Raw genomic sequence first — 23,400 nt, 5'->3', positions numbered from 1 at the left:
CATGTCTTATTTTTATTTCCTTTTATGCATGTTTTGATCTCATGTTGGGTTAAAATTATAGGAAAAATTAATTGTGTTAAGTTCTTAAAATTTTCTATTGCATATGACTAATTGTTAACAATGTTCTATTCAGTTTTTATCTATTTTAAATTAGTTCTAGTATATATTTTGTTTGATTTTTCTAAAATGATATCAAATTGCAGAGTGAATATTTGTGGAGTAAATTCGAAATTATTTTCTAGGATGTTTAAATTCTCAGTGTGATTCTGTTTTTGAAAAATTATCTCCCCAAACTAATTTTCGAACAGAATAATAACAGAAAACATCATCTTTTAAAATAGTCTTTCTCACAATCAAAAATCTGGGTAAAGCCTTTTTGGCCTTCCGACACTTTAGTAAATAGTAGTCAATCTAGGTGAAATATATTAAGTGGTTATAATATTATTTACTTGAATGGTTTCAGATAAATGCCTTCACATATTTATATGTTTAATATTTATTTGCAGAAGAAAATCATATAATAACATTATTGCAGTAGAATATGCTATTACTTTACAATTTGATTCAAAATTTAGCAATGAAAAGTGAACAAAAATCATTAATAGATATTGATGAAAGATCGTTAAAAAAAACTTTTAATGTGATTTAGTTAGCAAAGAAATTTTTTTTTAAGGTCTTTTAAAAGAAGAAAATTTCATGCCCTATCATGGTTATTTCTATTATGAATATTTATATGAAGAAGAAGAGCATCAACTTTACAAAAATGTTATAGTACTGTTACGGATTACTAAATTATATGCATATAAAAATGCACTTAGTAGTTTGCTATTGAAGAAACAAATTACATAGTCTTTTTTTAGTTTATGTAATGCCCTTAACTTCTCATTCCTAACTATTTAATGCTACAAATGGCTATCTCATTGATAAGACCATTTATTATACTTCATCATGAGTTACTGAATTAATTTGAAAGGTCAGAATTGCTTCATTTATCTTATGTTGCATTTATTTTTAAATGAATTTCTATTTCATTTGTTATTGCCTGATTACTAAACAAATAAACAGAGAATAGAGCCAGTATTTGGCTGTCTTCACACTAACGTTAAGCTTCTTGCCACTATCATGCCAGAACCACTACCAGTAATTTTTTCTCTTCGCTTTTAAGTTTGACCATTAAATAAGATCGAAATTTGATATTTGTTTAGGTAGTTTCGATTTAGGCCTTTAAGTTATGTTTTTCTCTTAACTTTTTAGTCTGTGCATTAAATATGATCAAGTTTTTTTATATTTGTTTGGATTGGTTTCAATTTAGGTCTTTAGGTTATATTTGGTTTTGATTAAGGTATTTGAGTAAAATTGATTTTAGTTTAGTTATTTGTGTTAATTTTTTCATACTTATCCATCTATGGTGGCTGAATTAAAATAGAGGAGCAGATTTAAAGATCTTAAGTGAGTCTTAGACTTTTTCGGGCACTTCAAATATTGAAATAGAGTAGGAGATTATTCTAGACAAAGTTATAAACAATACAGATCAAGTGGGAATGAAAAAGTAAATTAGGCATTTTCCCTTAATCTATACATGTAGTAGTTTGAATCTCTGTGGAGGGAAGGCTTTTCAATTCTTTAATTTTTTAATTCCATTGAAGAATGAAAGAATAGGATGATAAATTCAAAGAATGGGTATGGGTCATAGTCAGTGAAATTTCTTTTAGAATCATTTGGGCATTAGTCATAATTTAGATTCAAGTATTTTCGTTGATTGGTTATGATTTAGGTTTTTCAGTTAGGAGTGGTTTGGTTTAATTAGTTTATATAGATGGATTAGATTTAGTTTTGATTAAGGGATTTTGGTTAGAAGTTTTGTTTAGGTTACCTGGCTTGGCATAAATTGGTTTTAGGTATCTAGAACCGATTTTGCATATTTGGGCTGCTTTGAATTTGAATTTGCCTTCTCATTTAGAGTAAGATGAAGATTTACTCCATCACTCAAAAGGTAAATCTTTAATAATCAAAACCACACCAAAGTTTTATTTTAAATTTTTATTTTTTTGGGTTTGCAGTTTCTAAAAGGTCCCTTTTTAAAATCCCTTTTGGCTTGAGTATTTTGGCCGGATTGGCTTTAATTCAGGTTTGATTTTAGATTTGGGTTTATATACTAAGGTATTTGGTTTAGAATTGGTTTGGTTTTGCATATTTGTGTTATATTTGGTGTTGTTTTGAGTATTTGGGTAATCGAGGTTCGTTTTTCTAGAATAGGTGATTGTTAAGGAGGCTTACATGTAGATAATTCATTGTAAAGTCTACAAATTTTGTTTTCAAAGCTATGTTATTGTTACTATTGCTTGTTTTAAAGCTTTCTCATGATTTTTTTTGTTCTGTTAAGGGTAACTGGAAATCTCTCATATGTCATCGTGATCTCTTAAGGGGTTATATAGGATACCAATAGAATAAATTAATTTCTTTATGGCAGATGCTACATATAGATCTTAAAGATGTACAATTTCCCATGTCATCTTCAATTTTCTTATGTTATATGTAATTCCTTTACACACGTTCACTGTTGTAAAAAATTATTTTCGCCGTTTAATATTGAATTAGATCTGTTATAAAGAAGAAACTCTACTCTTAAAATTTGATTGAAAATATGAAATATTTTAATAGTAAACTTAAGTCTTAACCTCCGTAATATATATATAAATTCCAAATAAACATTTCTAAGCCTTAACACACTAGAAATTTGGACATGGTAATAGTTTCCTAACCATAGTGGGAAGGTTGAGATGTATACTCTCTTCAGTTTGTTGCTTAGTTTTATGCTTTGCCTTCTCAACCCTCTTTTTTGTTTCAAAGAAAGATTAGATAGATGTTAGCACAAGATTCTTTCTTCAATATCTATGCTTAATTTTGGTAGAATATTACTTTAGCCACTTATAGTAAAGAATTAAGAAATCATTTTTGTAACTGAACTTGTATTTGAATAGAAACTAAAAGTGCTCATATATAATTTCTCAGAAAATCTCAAAATTAGCAATTTTTTTTTTTTTTTGTCCATTAACATACAGCTAATAATTTGGTTTATAAAAAATATGTTTTGTGTAGTTTTTTGGTTGGTATGTGTGTAATGCTTAAAAAAAATGCATAAAAGTTTAGACTTCAATAGGATTTTTTTTTTTTCTTTGTTAGTTAGTATGGTTTAGTAGGAGTTGTGAAATTGAATTAACCATCTATTGAATGGGTAGAGTATGGAGAATATGTGTCTAAAATTAATGAGGATGAGTTTATGTCCTGAGGTAGCTTAAACAAAACATAGATTATGATCAAACTTTTTGGTTTATATGCATTTATGATTTTTTTTTTTTTTTTTTTATAGTTTCTTATCAAGCTTTTAAGATACATTTACTTTGTGCAGTATTAAATGTTGGGGTTGAACGGAATCTACAAAGGTCTATATTTATTCCTCAAAAAAGGGACATGATAGGCGGAAAATAAAAAGGGGAAATGATATTTGATCGACTGGAAGGGAGCAAGAACATAAAGAACAACTAAGATATGAAATGAGCTTTGAGAACATAACCACAAAATAAGCAATGTAGAGGCACATTGGAATTCAAAAGAAAAAAAAAGTTAGCTGATGCTAAATTAGCATCTTCAAAAAAACTTGGTTGGATTGTTTTAGATTTAGATATTTGAGTTAGATTTGGTTTTAATGGGTTTAAAATAAATTTTTTTTTGAGTATTTGTATTAGATTTGGGTTAAATTAGTTTTTGGTATCTGCCTATGGTGTTTGTAATTAGATTTGTAAATGGAGATATGTGTTGGGTGTTTAGTACGTGGTTAAAGTGTATTTAAATATTATTAAAAAAAATCTTTTCTAATAAATGTAAATAAAAAGGTTCCCGCACATAGTGCGGGTCAAAAAGCTAATACCTATAAAAGGGAATCAAACAAAGGCATAACATGTGAAATAAGCAAAGAAAACAAAGCAGAAATCTAAATTAGGGTTTCAGAGTAGCAGTATGCGCGTGCATGTAGAGGCCTACGTGACCGGGCTAGCTACATGCATGCGTCTACTTTGACCTGCACGTGCATGCAGGATGCATGCGTGCGCAGGCTTGCTCAGAAAACCTAGCCTAGAGATGCAGCAAGCACAAAAAACAAAGCAATACTTAAAACAATAAATTTAACAACCTAACATGCTTGGAAATACAAAGGCTATCTAAAACTAGGCTATGCCAACATACTAAAACATAAAACAAACAAGGAAAAAAGATTAACAACAAGATTAAAAAAAAAAAAAAAAAAAAAAGAGTTTAGAACTCAATACCTCAAAACAAAAGCTCTTCAAGCTTGATTTTTTCCGTTCTCCTCAATCAAATCTATTTACAATAATAAAAAAAAATGATTAGTAATCTTAAACTCAAAGATCAAGGCTAGAAAAGGCCCTAATCAAAAGAAAATTCACTTAAGGATGTTTTGTGAAAAAGCTCCCTCTTTGATTCACTATTTCTAGTGAATCTTAACATTTTCCCTTGGGATTTCTATCTATTTTGAAACAGTACCATGTATGGCTATTTTGAAGAAAGAAGAACAGTTGCTGAGCTGATTGAAGTATTGGAAGTGTCCCTTTGGATGAATTCAACTCGAAGAAGTTTACTAGAATCAGAACAAGCATGGGGGAGAGGACGAAGCAAGATCTCGTCCAGTTCCTCAAGAAGAGCACGAATGTTTTTTCTTGGAGCCACGAAGACATGCTTGGGATTGACACAAGTATGATTACTTATTGTCTAAATGTGGCCCATCCTATAAGCCCGTCCGCTAGAAGAGAAGAGTGTTCACCCCAGAACGAGACAATGCCATAAAAGAAAAAGTCCAAAAGATGGTAACAGCAAAGTTTATCTGCAAAGTCTACTACCCTAATTGGCTAGCAAATGTAGTGATGGTCAAAAATGGCTAAGGGGTACAATCAAATCAAGATGGATGAGGCAGACCAAGAGAAAACATTCTTTATCACAAGCCAAGGTTTGTTTTGCTACAAAGTAATACCTTTAGGTTTGAAAAATGTAGGGGCCACATATCAAAGGCTAGTCAACCATATGTTTCTTCCATAAATTGGACGAAATCCTAAAATGCACATGGACGGCATGCTAGTTAAAAGTGCAAAGGAGGCACAGCACCTGGACAACCTCCAGGAGACTTTTGACATACTTAGACGATACAACATGAAGCTGAACCCGAGCAAATGCGCCTTTGGAGTTTCATTAGGAAAATTCTTTGGTTTCATGGTTTCAAAGAGGGGAATTGAAGCAAACCCTAATAAAATCCAAATGATACTAAGCATGGAGCCGCCAAAGAATGTTAAAGAAATGCAAATTCTCACTAGACGAGTAACAGCTATTAACAAGTTTGTCTCAGTGGCCACTAACAAGTGTTTGCCATTCTTTAAGGTGTTAAGGAAAGCATTTGAATGAATGGATGAGTGTCAGCGAGCATTCAAAGAACTCAAGGCGTATCTCATAACAACTCCCTTATTGAGCCCATCCAAACTAGGTGAGGAACTATACCTCTACCTAGCAGTTTCTCCTAATGCAATGAGCTCAGCCTTAGTTAGAGAAGAAGGAAAGGCACAGAAGCCTGTCTACTACACCAGCAAAGCTTTAAGTGGAGCTGAAGGATGATAACCCCAAATAGAGAAGTTGGCCTTTTTGTGGTGATGGTAGTAAGGAAGCTTAGGCCTTACTTCCAAGCCTATATCATCAATGTCTTGACAGTAGATCCACTTAAGAAGGCCATGAACAAGCTAGAAGTAGCTGGATGATTGATTCAATGGGCAGTTGAACTTAGTGAGTTTGACGTAAGATATCAACCAAGAGACCAATAAAAGCCTAAGAACTTGTAGATTTCATTGCAAAGTTCACTCCTACCCATGATCAGTAGAATAGAGACCAAAGGGCAAAAGAATGGGTTGTCTGTATGGATGGTTTGTCCACTCAACGTGCAGGAGGAGTTGGAGTAGTATTGCAATCACCTAAAGGAGATCGTCTAGAGTATGCCGTTCGTCTACAATTCCCGGCAACCAACACAGAAGCTGAGTATAAAGCTCTTATTAAGGGCTTAGATCTAGCTAAGGCATTGGGAGCCGAATCATTGGTCGTTCAAGGAGATTCACAATTGATCATAGGTCAGGTGAATGGAACATACAAAGTTAAGGAAGAATAGATGAAAAGATATTTAAGCAAAGTCAAGCATTGCATCAGGGGTTTCACAACGGCAAAGTTTCACCAAATCCCAAAGGAAGAAAACATGAAAGCTAACAACCTAGCTAAAGTAGCATCTGCATACGAGTTGGTTGATGATCAGATTAAAGTCTAGTATATCCTAGTATAGACATTCCTGAGGTGCATCAAATAGATGGTGAAGCCAACTGGACCACTCCAATCATATCTTATCTCAAGGGCGGACTCCTCCCCGAGGATGAAGAAGAAGCAGGGAAGCTGAGGGTTAGAGTGGCGAAAATTGTCCTCATGGATGAGGTATTGTATAAAAGGGGCTTTTCTTAGCCCTACTTGAGGTGCCTGACTTCGGACGAGTCTCACTATATCATGAAAGACGTACATGAAGGAGCATGTGGAAATCATTCAAAAGAATGGTCCCTTGTCCACAAGATAGTTCGCGTTGAATATTATTGGCCATCAATGTAAGCAAATGCCCAGGCTTACGTTAAAGCTTGTGACAAATGTTAGAGCTTTAGGCTGTGTTTGTTTTGGCTTCAAACTAATTTTGGAAATACTTTTCCATAAAATAGGCTATTTGGTTGGTCCGGAAAATTGGGTTAAACTGAAAATGTTTTCAGTGTTGACCGTAAAATAAGAGCAATGGGGCAGAAAATGATTTCTGTCGTTATTTTCACTTCAAACCATTTCCGTTCCGGAGACACGCAAAGAAAGAAGGGACTCACAAATGCACAGATGTGCAAACACAGAGAGAAAGAGAGAGCTCGAGCACGAGCACATCCATAAAACCCAGATCACGCATCACCTCAGCCAAGCTCCAGCTAGCCCAGCCAAACTCCAATCACGCCGGCCCACTGCCCAGATCATGCGCCGGCCAAACACCCAAAACCCACAAACACCGATCCACCCAGATCTCAGCCCACCCCTCCCTCATCACTAATCCACCTCTCGGATTGCCAGCCATGCATTGACGAGCTCCGATCTTGACAACCGACCGTAGGCCATGCTCCACCAGGCTCTCCAATGCACTGGCCACCACCACCAATCGCCAATCTGGCTGCCACCGACCACCAACCCACTTCACTCCACCCCCAAACCCATTCGATCTGACCGCCGCTGCCTCCATCCATTCTGATTCTCTCTTTCCCTCAATCTCTCACTCTTTCTTCCCCCTCTCACTGAGTTTGTGAAAATGATGTTTTTGTTTTGATTTTTGTTTCTGTGTTGTTTATATATTTTGATTATATGTAATAATATTTGTTTGGATCTTAAGAAATGTGAGAAACATGATAAAAATAGGTTTTCTAGAGCATTTTCAGCAAAACAACCAAACACTTGAAAATATTTTCCTTTCCCGAAAATAGCATTTCTGGAAAATATTTATTTTCTAGAAAATATTTTACATGAACCAAACACAGCCTTAGTAGCATACCTAGACAACCATCTGAGTATCTTACCCTGATAATAGCCCTTTGGCCTTTTGCCTAATGGGGACTTGACATCCTTGGTCCCTTTCCCATAGGAACAAGGCAAATGAAGTTCTTGGTGGTGGGAATTGATTATTTCACTAAATGGATAAAAGTAGAGCCCTTAGCAATGATCACTAAGCAAAACATAAGAAACTTTGTCTAGAAGAAAATCATCTGCTGCTTTGGAATTCCTAGGGTGCTCGTCTCAAACAATGGACGACAATTCGACAACACGCCCTTTAGAGAATTTTGTGAATAGCTTGAAATAAGGAATCACTACTCTTCACCATCCCACCCACAGGCCAACGGATAGGCAGAGGTTGCAAACCGATCCTTATTGAAAATCATTAAGACTCGGCTTAAGGGGGCAAAGGGGATATGGCCCAACAAGCTACCTAGCGTCCTTTAGGCATACAGGACGATAGTGAGGACTCCTATAGGAGAAACTCCCTTCAAGTTAACATATAGGAATGATAAAGTGATACCCACAAAGGTTGGACTAACAAGCTTCAGGGTGGCCCACTACCAAAATGAAGAAAATGAGAAACAACTTCGTTTGAGCCTCGATCTCATAGACGAAGTGGGGATGGATGCAAAACAAAGGGTTGCACGCTACAAGAATTTGATGACCAAGCACCATGATGCGTTGTTCAAACCTAGTCAATTCAACATTGGAAACCTTATCCTAAAAAGGGTGTCCTTGGATACTAAGAATCCTGCTCATGGAAAGTTGGGACCCAATTGGGGTGGATCATTATAGACACTCGATTTTGCACCCATAATTTTATCTTGGAAGATGACTAGAGTGACCATTCATATACCCCAAAATTTAGAATTGCATTACATAGATTAATTCATTCATTTCATATCATAAAAATGATCTTAAGATTCTCACAATCTCGACGATATGTCCGATTTCCAAATCGCACCGTCAGATGGAAGGATATCACATGATCAAGTTTTCATGATCTGCATACATTTTGTTTGGGTGGAGCCGATCATTCATGATTAATTTTGATTGGTTATAAAATTAAAATTAATTAAATAATTTTGTGATTGGTTGTTGGTTAGTGTCAAAAATAGGTCTGCTTGCGTGGGAATAAAGTGGATAATCAGATAATAAAGAAATTTTGGATAATCAAGTATTTTTAGAATATTTATCTACAAGATAATTATCACTTTAAAGACCTGAATATCAAGGAAAAGGGATTAACTTTTAGAATATGGATTAAAAACACATCTAGGTGCAATTCTCAGCTAAAAAATCCTCAAAAACTGAGTCTAATTTGGACCAAAACTCAAGTGCAGACTTGGCACCTAAGAGGGCCATTCGACACATGGAAAGTGTGGATTAACACATGGCAAGTGCCGACTGGCCCAAATGTTTGGCCCAGCCCGTGGACCCCCTAATTAAGACAAAGCCTATGTTTTTCGACTTTTTAGAGATAATGACATGTTCCAATTCGTATCTAATCTCATTCAGCTTATTTTTTAAGCATCCCAACCTCTATAAATAGAGGGAAAAAAATCATAATTAAGGGCTCTTCTTTTATGACTTTTCTATTCCCTTTATATTAAAGACGTTCGAAAGGCTTTCGCTTTAGGAACATCTTTTTGTAAGTAAAGTATTTTAGACTTCAAAGAGGTGAACAAACTTCTTTGATTTCTAAAATATTCTTTCATTAGAAAAGCATGCTCATGCAAGAGGTATTTTGTTATTTTCTTTCTTTTCTTCTTCCATTAATTAGTATGTTTTTGTTTGATGCATAAATATGTTTAGTATGTTTTATGATGTCTTGTTCTTAATATATAATTCCCATGCTTAGATACTGTAGATGATTGTTTATTTCAATTCTTTCTTTCTGACATCAAAATCTTCAATGACTATCAAAACTCTTTTATGAAGATTCAAAACTGATATGTATTTTCATTAAATATAGATTTGATTTTTTCTAAACTCAAAACTGATCTGTATTTTCAGTAAATATAGATTTGATTTTTTCTAAACTCAAAACTGATCTGTATTTTCATTAAATACATATCTAATTTTTTTGAAAAGTTTTCTTTCTTATAAAATTGCAGATTTTGAAATTCAAAAGAAGGGATTGAAAGTTAGGTTAAAGTTTTTTTTTAATATGTGATGCATGCAAAATAAATTTGTCTCATGAATATGGATCCTCTTCGAAAAGTCTTTTTTTTTCTTTTTTTCTTTTTTGTGTGTCATCATTTTGTTTTACTTTACACACATCGGATCTGATTCTTTTCAAAATCTTTTTTTTTTTTTTTAAACAACAGATCTTATTTTTCTTAATAAAATCATTTTTTTCAACTTTGCAAAAACAAATCTGATTTTTTTTAACGAACCGAATTTTTTCTAACTTTACACTAAACAAATCTTATTTTTCTTGATAAAATCTTGCTTTTTACCCTTTACGAAAACATAAGTGATTTTTTTTACAAACCAAATCTTGTTATTTTAATTTCCAAGACAAATCTAAATTTTCTTTAAAAAGAGGGCACATCCATAAGGAAAAATTATTTAAGTTAATTTTTGTCAAGTGTTTATTATGTGCATTATAACATATCATTCAACATCATTCAAAAAAGGGTATATTGGTCATTAGAGTTTAGAAGACCAGGCTCTGTATGGGCAGAATAGGTGCCTAACACCTTCCCATTTCGTAACCTAGCCCCTGAGCTTAGGATTTTTGGATAGGTAGATTAGTGTTTTGTCTTTTAATTTTGGTAGATTGTAACTAGGACCAAAGCTTTGTATTCTTTTGCATAGATTGTAACTAGGACCCAAAGCCTTGTAAGGTTAATTTACCAAAATTGTATTTTTCTTTATTCAATCAATGACATTCGAAGTATTTTGAACATGTAATTTATATTTATTTTTTCTTATTTTTTTGTATAAAAAATAAGTGGCAACTCCACACCACTACCAAAAGAGAGGTGCCCTTATAAGCCCCAAATCTCTTTTTGAGGCCCTAAATTTTCCCCGGTCTCTCACAGTGGTGACTCCATTGAGGATGTCGAGGGCTAAGGTTCGTGTTAGACTTTAAGTGACCAACTATATACCCTTGTCTTTTGCATGATGTTGTTGTTAGTTTGTTTGCATTATGTTTTGAGATGTTTGTATGATATTTTTTTGTTTGTGTTGCCATGTTGATTGTTAGGAGCTTTCCCTAACTGTCGTAGTATGTGCCATCAAAACAACAAATATGTATGCACCCATTTCAACATATGGTGGTAGTAACCATGGATCACAGGTCTTCATTAGATTCGGGTACCAAGTGGCGAACTCACAAACTCATAGCCCAAAGTCACTGGATCATTTCTTATTGACTATAAAGGATAGACCATGTGATTTGAACCAACATAATGTTCATTACATTACAAGTTGGGAGGTGTAACGTCCTAGCTATGGGAAACAATGAAACAAAAAACCCACCCTACAATGTAATGACTTAGAACCTACCTTCAAGCTAGTCCATGTTAAAAGTGCATTATTGCATATGTTTGTTTGTTTGATTGATATAGATAGGGACCTAGCTTTGATTGACCCAACCAAGCCTTTTCTTAAGGGAGAATTTGGTCAAGATCAGAGGAAAGACTCCAAAGAGAACCTAAGATCGACATTCAAGCAAGTAGTTCCAGTTCCAAGTCAATCACGATACTGAAGCCCATGGGCATAGAAGACATTCAACTACTGCAACATCACATCACAATCCTGTGTTCAACCTACAAGACAGTCCAAGCCACAAGAAGTCTGAAGACTCCATCACTATGGCAGAAGAAGAAGAACATCCAAACACTGAAGAACCCATGAACACTCAAGAGCTACTAAACACCATGGTAGTAAGCCAAATTCAGTTAAGAGAAGATATGAACCTTATCATACAATAAATTCAGAACCTAAAGGGTGGCCCAAAGGAGAACAAGACTGACCATAATTCCCCAACTATGGAGGGTGAGAAGAAGATCAACGAAAGGATAAACAAGGTGGAAGAGATGATCAAGAGAGCTCGCAAGATGGAAGACCTCATGGACTACCAATCACTCTCACTTTTCCCCAATGTGAGATTGCCTCCTAAGTTCAAGATGCCAACCTCAGACAAGTTCGACGAGACTAGCTACCCAAAGTCCCATTTGAAGATGTATATGAGGGTCATGCAGCCCCTAGGAGCAGCTGAAGAATTACTTGCTCAAATGTTTCAAAACACCCTGACTAGGGTCGCTCTTAGGTGGTTCCTCAACCTAGATGATACCAAAGCAAGGAGTTGGGAGGACATCTGCTATGAGTTTCACAATCAATACAAGTACAACATAGAGGTGGATGTGACAAGGAGAGATTTGGAGACCACGAAGCAAGAGTTGAAAAAATCTTTCTCTACCTTAATTACCAAGTGGAGGTCCAAAGCTACACAAATGATGAATAGGCCAAGTGAAAAAGAACAGTTAACCATGGTTGTAAAAAACTTATTACCTGTATACCATAAGTATTTGTTTTCTCAATATTTTCCTAATTTTAAAGCATTGATTGATGCTAGAACCCAAATTGAGGATGCAATAAATAATGGCACTATAAAGAATGAGGATCCACCAAGGTTTAACAAGAATTTAGGATCTAGTTCTAAAACTGCAGAAGTTTCTAATATATACAAAAATGATCCTTACCAACTTATTGCTCCCATTGCCCCCATGCAAATATCACAAGGGCCGCCTCCAAGGCCTAGGAAGGAATTTCATGAGTTATATATATACCTGTGAACCAAGTGTTTGAAAAACTAAAAGCAAAGGGGATACTAAAACCCTTAGACCCAAGACCAATCCCAAACCCATTTCCAACAAGATTTGATGTGAGTAAGAGATGTGCCTACCACCAAAGCCCTGGCCATGACACTGATAAGTGTTTTGGCCTTCGTCATGTAATTCAAGACTTAATAGACAATAAGGTGATTGCACCGCCTACAAGGCCTAGCATCACTAATAATCCCTTGCCCAACCACAATTTTGGGAGAGGAACCAGGATTAATTACTTGATGACTGAAGAGGGAAGTGAAGAGGACCAGTCTGAGTTGATTTGTGACTTACCCAAGTACTTTATGATGACATGGGAAGAGTTGATGGGTATGATGTCCACTGTAAGGTATGATATATGGAGTGAAGATGTTACAAAAACCCCCAAATTACCCAACATCCACAAATGTAGGGAGACACTTCAAACTCCAAGCTAGTTACCAAACTCCTACATATGGGGGGAGACACTTTGAACCCCAATCAAATGACACGACATCCACATATGAGGGGAGACACTTCAAACCCCAAGATACCGATCTAAATAATCCAACAAAAATTGCCCACATCACAAGAAGGGAGACATTTCAAACCCCCACATTTGGAGATAGAAAACCCGATAAAAGCCTTGAATAAATCTACCCAACAAACAACCCACTGAAGAGGATGAGGTCCTCAAGCAACTACAAAAGACACAAGCCAATATATCTTTATGGGGTTTACTTATGACCTCATACAAGCACTGCCAGAATCTAGTTTACCTTCTCAATCAAATCCAATTCCATACAACCACTACTTTTCAAGATCTGAATGCTATGATTGGGTCTATAAATAGGGAACTCACAGTTTCCTACTCTGACAAAGATTTAACGAAGAAGGGGAAGCACCACAATGACCCATTGCACATTACTGTAGATGCCAAAGGTAAGAGGATTCCAATGGTTCTAATTGAAGATGGAAGTGCCTTAAATGTGTGTCCTTTAAAGACTTCAAGTTTCTTGGGCCTAAGTATTGAAGATTTTGTGCCGACAGATCAACATGTGAGGGCTTATGACAATAGTAGAAGAGAGGTCTTGGAAACCGTAACACTAGAGCTCATTATAGGCCCAATGATCAAGAAGGTGGAATTTCAAGTCCTGAACATAGCTTCGTGCTTCAATATGATCCTTAGGCGACCATGGATCTATGACACAAAGGCCTTACCTTCATCCTTATACCAAAAGGTTCGGTTTTTGCATGAAGGAGCCATAGTTACCATATATGGTGATACTTTGACCATACCGAAGCCCATTTTTGGTGTTGATTCTAAGAAGGAGCCATTGACCTTGGATGGCTTTGAAATCGAGATTCCTGGTTTTGGAAGAAGAGAAGAAGAAGTAAAGAAGATCCCCATGGGATGAACTTAGGGAAAACTGTGAAGAAGGCAACTGCTCAAGTCCCAATAATTCTCACTACCAAATTACCTTTTGGGCTAGGTTATAAGCCCATTGATGATGATTTGTTAGAGATGGAAGTGAGAACAATGGCATGTGCCAAGGCTAAAGCCAAAGGACTTCCTTGTCCCCCAAAACCCCTAAAGCCCTATACTCCCACACTAAACGAAAAGTTTGTCAAAGCTAGAGATAGTCAATGCTATTGGAGATTCCCTAAACCAAGATTCGATCCTGAGCCAAGAAAAATAGTGCCCGAATTTGAGCAATTATTTGATTGCAAAAACAAGTTTCCAGAGCCAAAGAAGGAAGACACAAATTGGGTCCCTACTGATTGGGCTGATTACATGGACCCTAATGTAATGACTATGATTCTAGGAGATGCCATTTGCAATATAGAAAAAGAAGAGTACTGGGAGGCTGGCCAACATGCATTGAAGAGCCCATATGAAGCAAGAACAAGTGATGAAGATGAGGAAGGGTGAAAATCCCTAGTGATGATGATGAAGGTAGCAACATCAAGAGTGATAGTAGTAGTGATAGCAACAGTAGTAATAGTGGAAATAGCAAGGATGATAGCAACAATGATAGTGGAAGCAATAATAGTGAAGACTATGATAGCCAATATAGTGGCAATGATTGGGAAAAACACCCTAGTGATAAAGAGGATGAAGATGTAGGATCTTTTTATGAAGAAAACACTTATGGATTTATAGTAGCATTTTATGTTTTCTAGTATTTGAATTCCCTAAAAAACACTAGCCACTAGCCTGTGCAATATTTTGTGGACGTAATTATGTTATGTACAAAGTTCATATTTTGTATATAAAGCAGTTTGGATTTTATACTTAAGTGTTTTTAATCCTTTATAAAATTAAAGTCCACAAGAAAGGCTAAAAGCCATGGACGAGTAAAATCCTTGGATACAGGGATGTATCGTCATAAGCCTCCTTTAGATGAAGGAAAGGCAAGACACCACATAGTAGAATAAAACCTTGAGGTAAAGATAATATAAGGGAAGGAACAAATACCTCCCACATATACTCGTCGATGCTAAACAAATGAAAGACGAGCAAAAGCATGCAACAAGAATTATGGGCGACCAAAGCCCAAAATCATGGACGAACATAAAAGAAAAACAAAGGAATGGAAATAAACATCCAACTTTGGACGAGCATATATATATATATATATATATAAGTTAACTTGTCCATGATAAAGGGTAGACTACCACCGTCCAAAAACCCTTAGAGAAATAAGCCTCAAGAGGCAAGTGTATAAAACTTCCGTCCTTAAACATGGATGAAGTGAATGTACTTAAAGAAATTAAAAAAATGGTCCAAAACAACGAACTCCCAACAATACAAGTATAAATGAAATTTTGCCTACAAAAATAAACTAAGGGAATAAACCACTAAGGACAACATCCCCAGACTTTGAACCGTCCTTTGTTGGAAGAGTAGAGGCATCATCTTCAATGGTCACATCCTCTGAGCTAGTCTGAAGCAAGGAACTCTCAACTGCGATGGGAAGCTTAATGGAAGCAAAGTCCACCCCAAGAAAGGCTTCAATGGCATCCTAACAGAAATCCTCAAAGCCTGCAGCATAATTTTTATCCAGAAGCTCAGTAAACTCACTAGACGTCTTGAATTCTCTAATGGCCTCGTCCTTAGCTTGCTCAGAGAAGAAGTTAGCTTATCAATTTTCTTCTAGAAATGGTCTAGACGAGTTTCCTTTCGATATTTGCCCTTAACTCCTCAACCGGGTTCTTTAGCTCCTTCACCACGTCCACTAACTTCATCTACTCTCCAGCCTTGCGACTTGCCTCCTTCCCCATGTCACGAACCTTTGTCTTTAACCTGATCCTCTTCTTGTCTAACTCTGTGGCTTGCCTGGACGCCGCCATAAACTTAGACATGGATTGCATTGAAAAACATGGACAAGAGATGAAAGGAAAAGTAAAGCTCAAACATTTCACAAGTGATTATGGACCAAAAAAACAAAACCATGAAGAGATCATGAATAGTGGACCATTTAAACTCCTTCATGGACATGTCAAAGCAAATAATGATGTCCTTATCCATCACTGCCTGCAGGAACCTGTCCTAAGTAAGGCTCTCACTTCTCAAGACAGTTAATTGATGACTCTCAAGGGGAGCAGTAGTAGACGGGTTCAAGGACGAACTTGCATCAAGGATAGGAGTAGTGACTTAAAATCATGGACGGCTGAGTGGAAACAGCAGGAGGAACAGAGGGATCAATGTCAATGACGAGAGATTTGGATGGGGTTAAAGAGCCAAGTTTAGGCTTCTTATTGCCCTGGTAGCTAGGAAGATGTCCAGTATCAAGCATCCTGGATATAGTCTTCTTTTTCTCTGAAGCTGGTGGATGAGACTGAGTAAGGACGTCCCCCTCTGTCTGGATGGCTTCATCACCACTTGCAATGCCTTTTCCCTTGTTCTCCTTCATAGTTGCCATTCCTATACAAGAAAAGGAGAGAGAAGATCATTAGAGTCTAAACAAATAAAATGAGAATAAACAAACAAAAGTGCAAGAAATAATAAACTTACGTTGACGAGTAGTAAGATCGTGGGATAATGCTAACTCTGAAGGAACAGGTCCAAGTCCCCAAGTTGATAGACGATGTAGTGTCACTAGAGAATGGAAGGTTCTGTCAACAAAGGAGCGTGCTTGCTAGATGTGGTTCAAATAGAAGTTGGTCAACGAAGGACATATCACCACTGAAAAGAAAAAGAAAAAGTAGTTAGATAAAAATGATTAAATAAGTAAGACAAGCTAAAGAAAGCAACATACCCTTAAAGCACAGACAACCCATCTCACCAGTGTAAGGAGGGAATGTGTCCCTACCTACCTCAATAGGGTTCCCTACCCAACACCTAAAGCTGAAGAAGAACTCTGTCTTCGACAACCTATCAAATGAGGGGAGGGACCTAATCAGTGTATAATTGGAACCACTAGTCGAGAATTGGAAGAAACCTAAAATTGGCTTATCTTAGAGGGCTTATAACAATACAGGAACTCATCCACAGTAAGAGGACGATTCCCATCGAAACCCTCTCTCCATGGTACTTGCATTGCCATGATGGTCCTCCACCCATTAGAGTTAAGCTGGTTTGGCCCTATACCCAACCTATGACGGAGTTCTATAGTAATGGCATTTAAAGGCAACATAAGCCCCCTTAAGAGGTGAGCCTCATATATAACAACCCTAGGAGATCTATGGAGCCACTCTCACTACCACTACTCTCACTACTACTATCATAACCATTACATTCATCATGATACTCATCTATTTCTCTCTCATCCCTATCTTTAGACAAGAACACTACGATCTCAACCATTTGTAAAGAATTCTAAAGAAGAAAACCTAAAAATGAAGAGAAGAGGATACCTGATTTTAGACGAAGAGGACTAAAGATAGAAGAGAACTTCTAGATGAGGCACGAAGGACGACTGATGTCAGAGAAGAAAATGTGAGAAAGTGAAAGGGTAAGAAAGGAAGAAAATATGAGAAAATGAGAGGGTAAGAGAGGGATTGAACTATTTATAGGGGACCAGGTGGGTCACTGAAACGACATAAATCAACCAAAAAATGCCACATGGCCATTCTTCCAAAGAATGAAGCCACGCGACCTTCTAATCACTGCGATCTAGCCATGTGGCAGTAGCTAAACCAGTTGATCTCTCCAAATCATTTGACACCATGTGTATGATTCAAAAGAAAAGGAAGAAGAAGAAAAAGCGAGAGGAAACAAGTATGATGAAGGCATAGACGACCTATGGATAAGGGGCAACTGGTGATGATCAACAATAAGTGTTCTTCATCCACAGTGGTTGTCCAATATCAACAACACCTAGAACAGTCCTTAGAAAGGTTAAGCAAGTACACATCATGAACATACAACAAAAGTTCACAAGCATGTCACTAGTCATCCATAACAAATTCAATCGTCTAGATAAAGTACAGTCATCCATTCCATATTCAAGTATGGACGACCAACAAACACTTAGTAAAATTCTAAGTGTTTTCTAAAACTTTAAGTGATTAGACTACTAACCCATATCTCGGAGCGTGGGGTGAATTCCCCGAAATTTTCTCCACTCTCCCCACTAAACCCACACATCTTCCACGATATTAGTGGTTCCTAACAAGTAGACCCACTCCAAACTCTCTATAAAAGGACCAAGCCTCATTCAACCAAGGTACGTTTTACTATTCACCTACTCACTATCATTGTATTCTAGAGAGAAAATTGACTTAACCGCCAGAGGGTCCTTAGCCGGTTCATCCTGGTCACCCTTGATAATCTTTTTCTTTCTCTTCAGGTCATCAAACTATCGTTGTAGCCTAGAGCATTCAACCTACTGATTTCCATGCATCATCAAATTTCATTTAAATTCCAGCAATTTATTTTCTTTGTCATTTAATTTCTAGCACTTTATTTTACTTGTCTTTAAATTTATAGCACTCTTATTACTGTTGCTCTTTACTTTTCTCATCAATAATGTTGTCAAAGATCAATATGCTTGGGTAAACAAATACCTTTAATAAGATTTTCTACGGAAATGATTTTTTTTTTTTTTTTTAAATGAAAAAAGCTTTATTCCCTTTTCCAAAATTGTATTTTGACCCCAAAACTTTTTCAAAATTGTACTTCGACCCCAAAACTTTTCCAAAATTGCATTTCAACCCCAAAAATTTTCCAAAGTTATATTTTGACCCCAAAATCTTTTATTTCCTTTAAAAAAAAAAAAATGTTCTTTCTAAAAATACATATCTTTTCCCTTCTTAAAAAATTCCGGAAATGAGGTATTTAAAAAAAAAAAAAAAAATTTCTCCTTTCTTTCAAAAAAATGATGAAAGTAACTTTTTTTCTAAAACTTCCTCTTTTCAAAAGAAAACTTATCTTCAAAAAATGTGTTATTTCCAAACTTTTCTTTAAATAATAATAATAATAATAAGAGTAATGTTCTCTAGAAAAGAATTCATTTTTCAAACTTGCTCATGCATTGTTATTTAAAACTTTCCCTTAGAATAGCATATTTCAGGATTTGTGCCCATAGGCACTAATCAAGCTTACATTGTTACTTTATTTCCTTTGGCACTATCATATTTCTATTGTCATCTTTTTTGCATGGTAAAAATGAGAAAATTTGTGGATGACAACAAGGTACTACCCATCCAACTCCCTCTTTTTATTTTTACAATGTAATTTATTTATTGTATAGTATTTAGTATTCACACGAAGCTATATAGTAAGTAAATACTCACACGCTATTGTATACTATAGAGATTCTAGCCTTTTACCCCTATTTTTTAAAATATTTGGCAATATGCCCCTATTTTGAAACTATATGGGTTCGTGCCCCTGTTTTGAAACTCGATTTTAATAAAATCGAGTTTCAATCAAAAAACTCGATTGGTAGAAAATCGAGTATGGTGCGATCAAACTTAAAAAAAAAAAAAAAAAAAAAAAATTATAGCGGCGTTCAAGAAGACCTATAGCAGCGTTTTAAAGCCCTATAGCAGCGTTTTCATGAAATTTTTTGTTTTTATAAGTTTGATCGTCCCAATCCAGGTTCAGGGAGCCCTATAGTAGCATTTTAAAGCCCTATAGTCGCGTTTTAAATCCCTATAGCGGCGTTTTCATGAAATTTTTTGTTTTTATAAGTTTGATTACCCCATACCAGGTTGAGGGAGCCCTATAGTGGCGTTTTAAAGCCCTATAGTGGCATTTTCATGCAATTTTTTTGTTTCTATAAGTTTCATGCAATTTAAATGGAACTTGAGCTCTAGGAACTCGAGTTCCATGCATTTTTTTTTTATAAGTTTGATCGGGCATAACTCGATTTTTAACCAATTGAGCTTTTCATTGAAACTCAATTTTAAGAAAATCGAGTTTCAAAACAGGGGCACGAACCTATATAGTTTCAAAACAGGGGCATATTGCCAAATATTTTAAAAATAGGGGTAAAAGGCTAGAATCCCTGGCATACTATAGCCCTAATTGCATGCTTCCTCACATGTTATTTATTTATATATCCCACATGCTTTGATTGTAAATATTGTTTGACTTAAATATTCAGATGGTATATTATAAGTAAATAAATACTCACATGTGTGTGTGTGTGTGTCAATATATATATATATATATATATTTATATATATATATTGTAAAACTCTTTCAAAAATCAAAATGCCAAGTATCTTATTTCTTTACTAAAAAGATAACGTTTGAATTAAATTAAAATAAGGTACTATCCTTTGAATAGATGTTGTAGGGTGCTTAACACCTTCCCCATATATAACCGAACTTCTGAGTCCAAAATCTTTGGTTCAAGACTTTTGGTTTGCCTTAATTAACAAACCCTTTAAGATTGGTTTAGTTAATTAGGTAACTTAAAATGAATTAGACAAATAGGTGACCAATCACACCTATCACAAAACCAATGGTTGGTGGCGACTCCAAAATAAAAATAAGAAAAAAGGGACTCACACCCCCCCCCCCCCCCTAGAGACACAAGCACACAAAGATTCACGTTGTCAAGGGCCCAATGTTCGATAAATCAAAAGAAATAGGGAAAAAGCCCTAAACTAGCCTTTTTTTCCCCTTTCCTTGGGCATCTACAACCACCATCGATCATGACCACCAGCCTTTGTTGGCCCCATCAACGCCACCAGTCATTGCTATCCAGCACCGCCGAGTCCACACCACCTCCACCTTCATTTCAAATCCTTGAATGAGTATTATTATTTGTGATCCAGAAAATCACCTGCCAAAATTCCATAAAAAAATCACCATGGCTTAGACCCATTGTCCATAAATCATTCATATGGGATAGTGGACATTTGACTCGTAGACAATGAAGTTTGAAATTGGAACAAAATTCTTAGCCCATTGTTTTGTTTTATTGAGACCAATTGGCAAGAAAGAAAGCAACGTGTTATTACAAAATATGGAGGCAATCTCTTGGTCGCTTTGAAGGGAAGAGATTGAGAGAAAAGGGTCTTTTTCTAGATCGCTTGGATTTTTAAGGGTAACATTTAGAGTATGTTTGGTTGGGTGGATTTTAGGGAGGATGAAGAGAGAGAGAGAGAGAGAGAGAGAGAGAGAGAACTTTTTTCGTGGGTGTTTGGTTGAAGGAAGGGGAGGAAAAAAACTTGTGAGGCCCGGGTGTTTTCTCCCCGGACCCACCAAAATATTTTCTCCCCAAATTGGAAAGAGAACTTGAGAGAACAAATATGGACTAAAGCACCCCTGTGCTATTTCTCCAACGTTACTGGGTTTTGCTTTCCATTTTTTTTTTTCCTTTTGATATGTAAACTGGGTTTAGCTTGGTTTATTCTTTGGTGCTTTTTTTTCCCCCGTTGGTTTTCTATTTTCATTTTGTCATTTTTAGTTCGACTGCTACTTTTTCTTTTTCTTTGGTTTTTTTTTTTTTTTTTTTTTTTTTTTTTTTTGGGGTTCATCCCTTCTTTCTTTCTTTTTTATATTTATTTATTATTTTCTAATCTCTCTCTCTCTCTCTCTCTCTCTCTCTCTCTCTCTCTTTAATCTAGTAGGGACATAAAAGTAAATTTATATAAATTGCATTTTCTATTCCTCCACTTTTCTACTCCAAACCAAACAACATGCGGGAAAACTAAAATGTTTCCTATCCTCCATATTTTTTATCCTCCTACTTTTTCACTCCTCCAACCAAACGAACCCTAACAGTTTTAAATTTGAAAATCAGGCGATGATGGACTTGGAGGTGATGGCCATGAATGATGGGGTTGATGTTGCCATTGATCTCTTGTAGTGGCGCTGGAAAAAGCTGTGGTGGTGGGAATTTGTTGGGTTTCTTTTTATTTTATTTATATAACTGGAATAAGTAAGAGGCATTAAATTAGGGTTTAGTTAAATAATTGGACACTTGACACATTTTTATTTGTGGAACATAAAATGGAGCGGGAAAAGTGAGAAAAGATTTGGACTCCTACAAAAGAGTTTGCTGTATAGCGAGTGTTGGTACAAACAATTAATAAGTCAATAATAATAATAAAATAATAAAGCATGACCTCACAATCCACACTGCTAGAGAAGGAGGAGGAAAAGAAGAAAGAATAATAATTTGAGATAAGAAAATCGCCCACCATCTAATTCTGATTGTTATATGTCCTTTGAAAACCACATGGATTGTCTTGTTGCGCATTGCATTGCATTTTCCAATTACAGAAGGGTGGGGGGCGCAGAACCAAGAAGATAAGCAATTGCAATGCAAATGAAAACTAAAATGTTTCCTATCCTCCAAATTTTCCATCATCTCCCTATTGAAGTCAATGAGAGATTCCCAAAACACTCTTCTCAATACACCAATTGCAGATTTGGCTTTAACTCCTCCTGATATGCCTGTTCTCCCATAACCATGTTTTACCCCTCCAATCTCAACATGTTACATCATCTTATCACATATTTAAGAATAAACTCAACCACACCCAATAAATTCTAATACCCATATATAAATCCAACCAAATTGGAAGTTTATTGAGATGTTATTAGGTCTAGTAGGATGTATTGAATTTTAAGTAAAATGCTGACGTGAAAATGTCTTTTTGAATGGTGTAAATCATGGGTTTTACACCTCATCCTTACCAAATTCAAACTATATATATATAACTATATATATATATAACCTAACACTGCTCATTAAAAAAAAAAATAAAAGAACTTCACTTATTTATTCACAAACTCCACAAGAATCTCATGGTATAGAAATTCACAAGGATAGGTAAATCATGCAGGAAAAAAAAAATAGTAACATAAATACGAAAGTATAAACTAAAACCACCAACTTTGACAAGTGTATCTATTTACTATCTAAGGCTTAATTGCCTCTGTCCAACTACCACCCACCTAATAATATTTTGGGTTGGCTACACCTGTATTCATTAATATCATAGCATCAATCTTATCGCCAACAACTAAAACTCATCTTTATATGGCCTTTCCATCAATATTTAGCACTCTCAACCATTTAAGGTAATTCAAGAGAGCTAACTAGATCGGTCACTCTCTCTCAGAGGTGTGCCCCATTTATTATATTCAAGGACCACCATACAAATAGAAGATCTGCTAGATGTTTGGCAGGACCCAAATCAGTAAAATTTGTGAGTTGTAACCAGTCTGCATGTTGCGGGAGTTGTAACCAGTCTGCATGTTGCAACTATGCCGCAACAAATTTCATAACCGAGGTAGTGAGCAGTATACAATAAAAGCAATGTTAGTGTTGGTACTGTATAAAAGTAATATTACACGATCACAATAAATTTATGAGCCATGTTAATAGTGCCTATAGCAATTCTTAACAAGTCATTTTAGAAAAGTTTTAACACTACTTTTATGAAAAATAGAAAAAATTGTCAAAATATTAATTTTTTTTTCTTTTCCTATAAAAACTTTATTAAA

The sequence above is a fragment of the Quercus lobata genome, chromosome 1, assembly GCF_001633185.2.
Source record: "Quercus lobata isolate SW786 chromosome 1, ValleyOak3.0 Primary Assembly, whole genome shotgun sequence".
Taxonomy (NCBI): Eukaryota; Viridiplantae; Streptophyta; class Magnoliopsida; order Fagales; family Fagaceae; genus Quercus; species Quercus lobata.
This window is presented reverse-complemented; position numbering follows the sequence as displayed.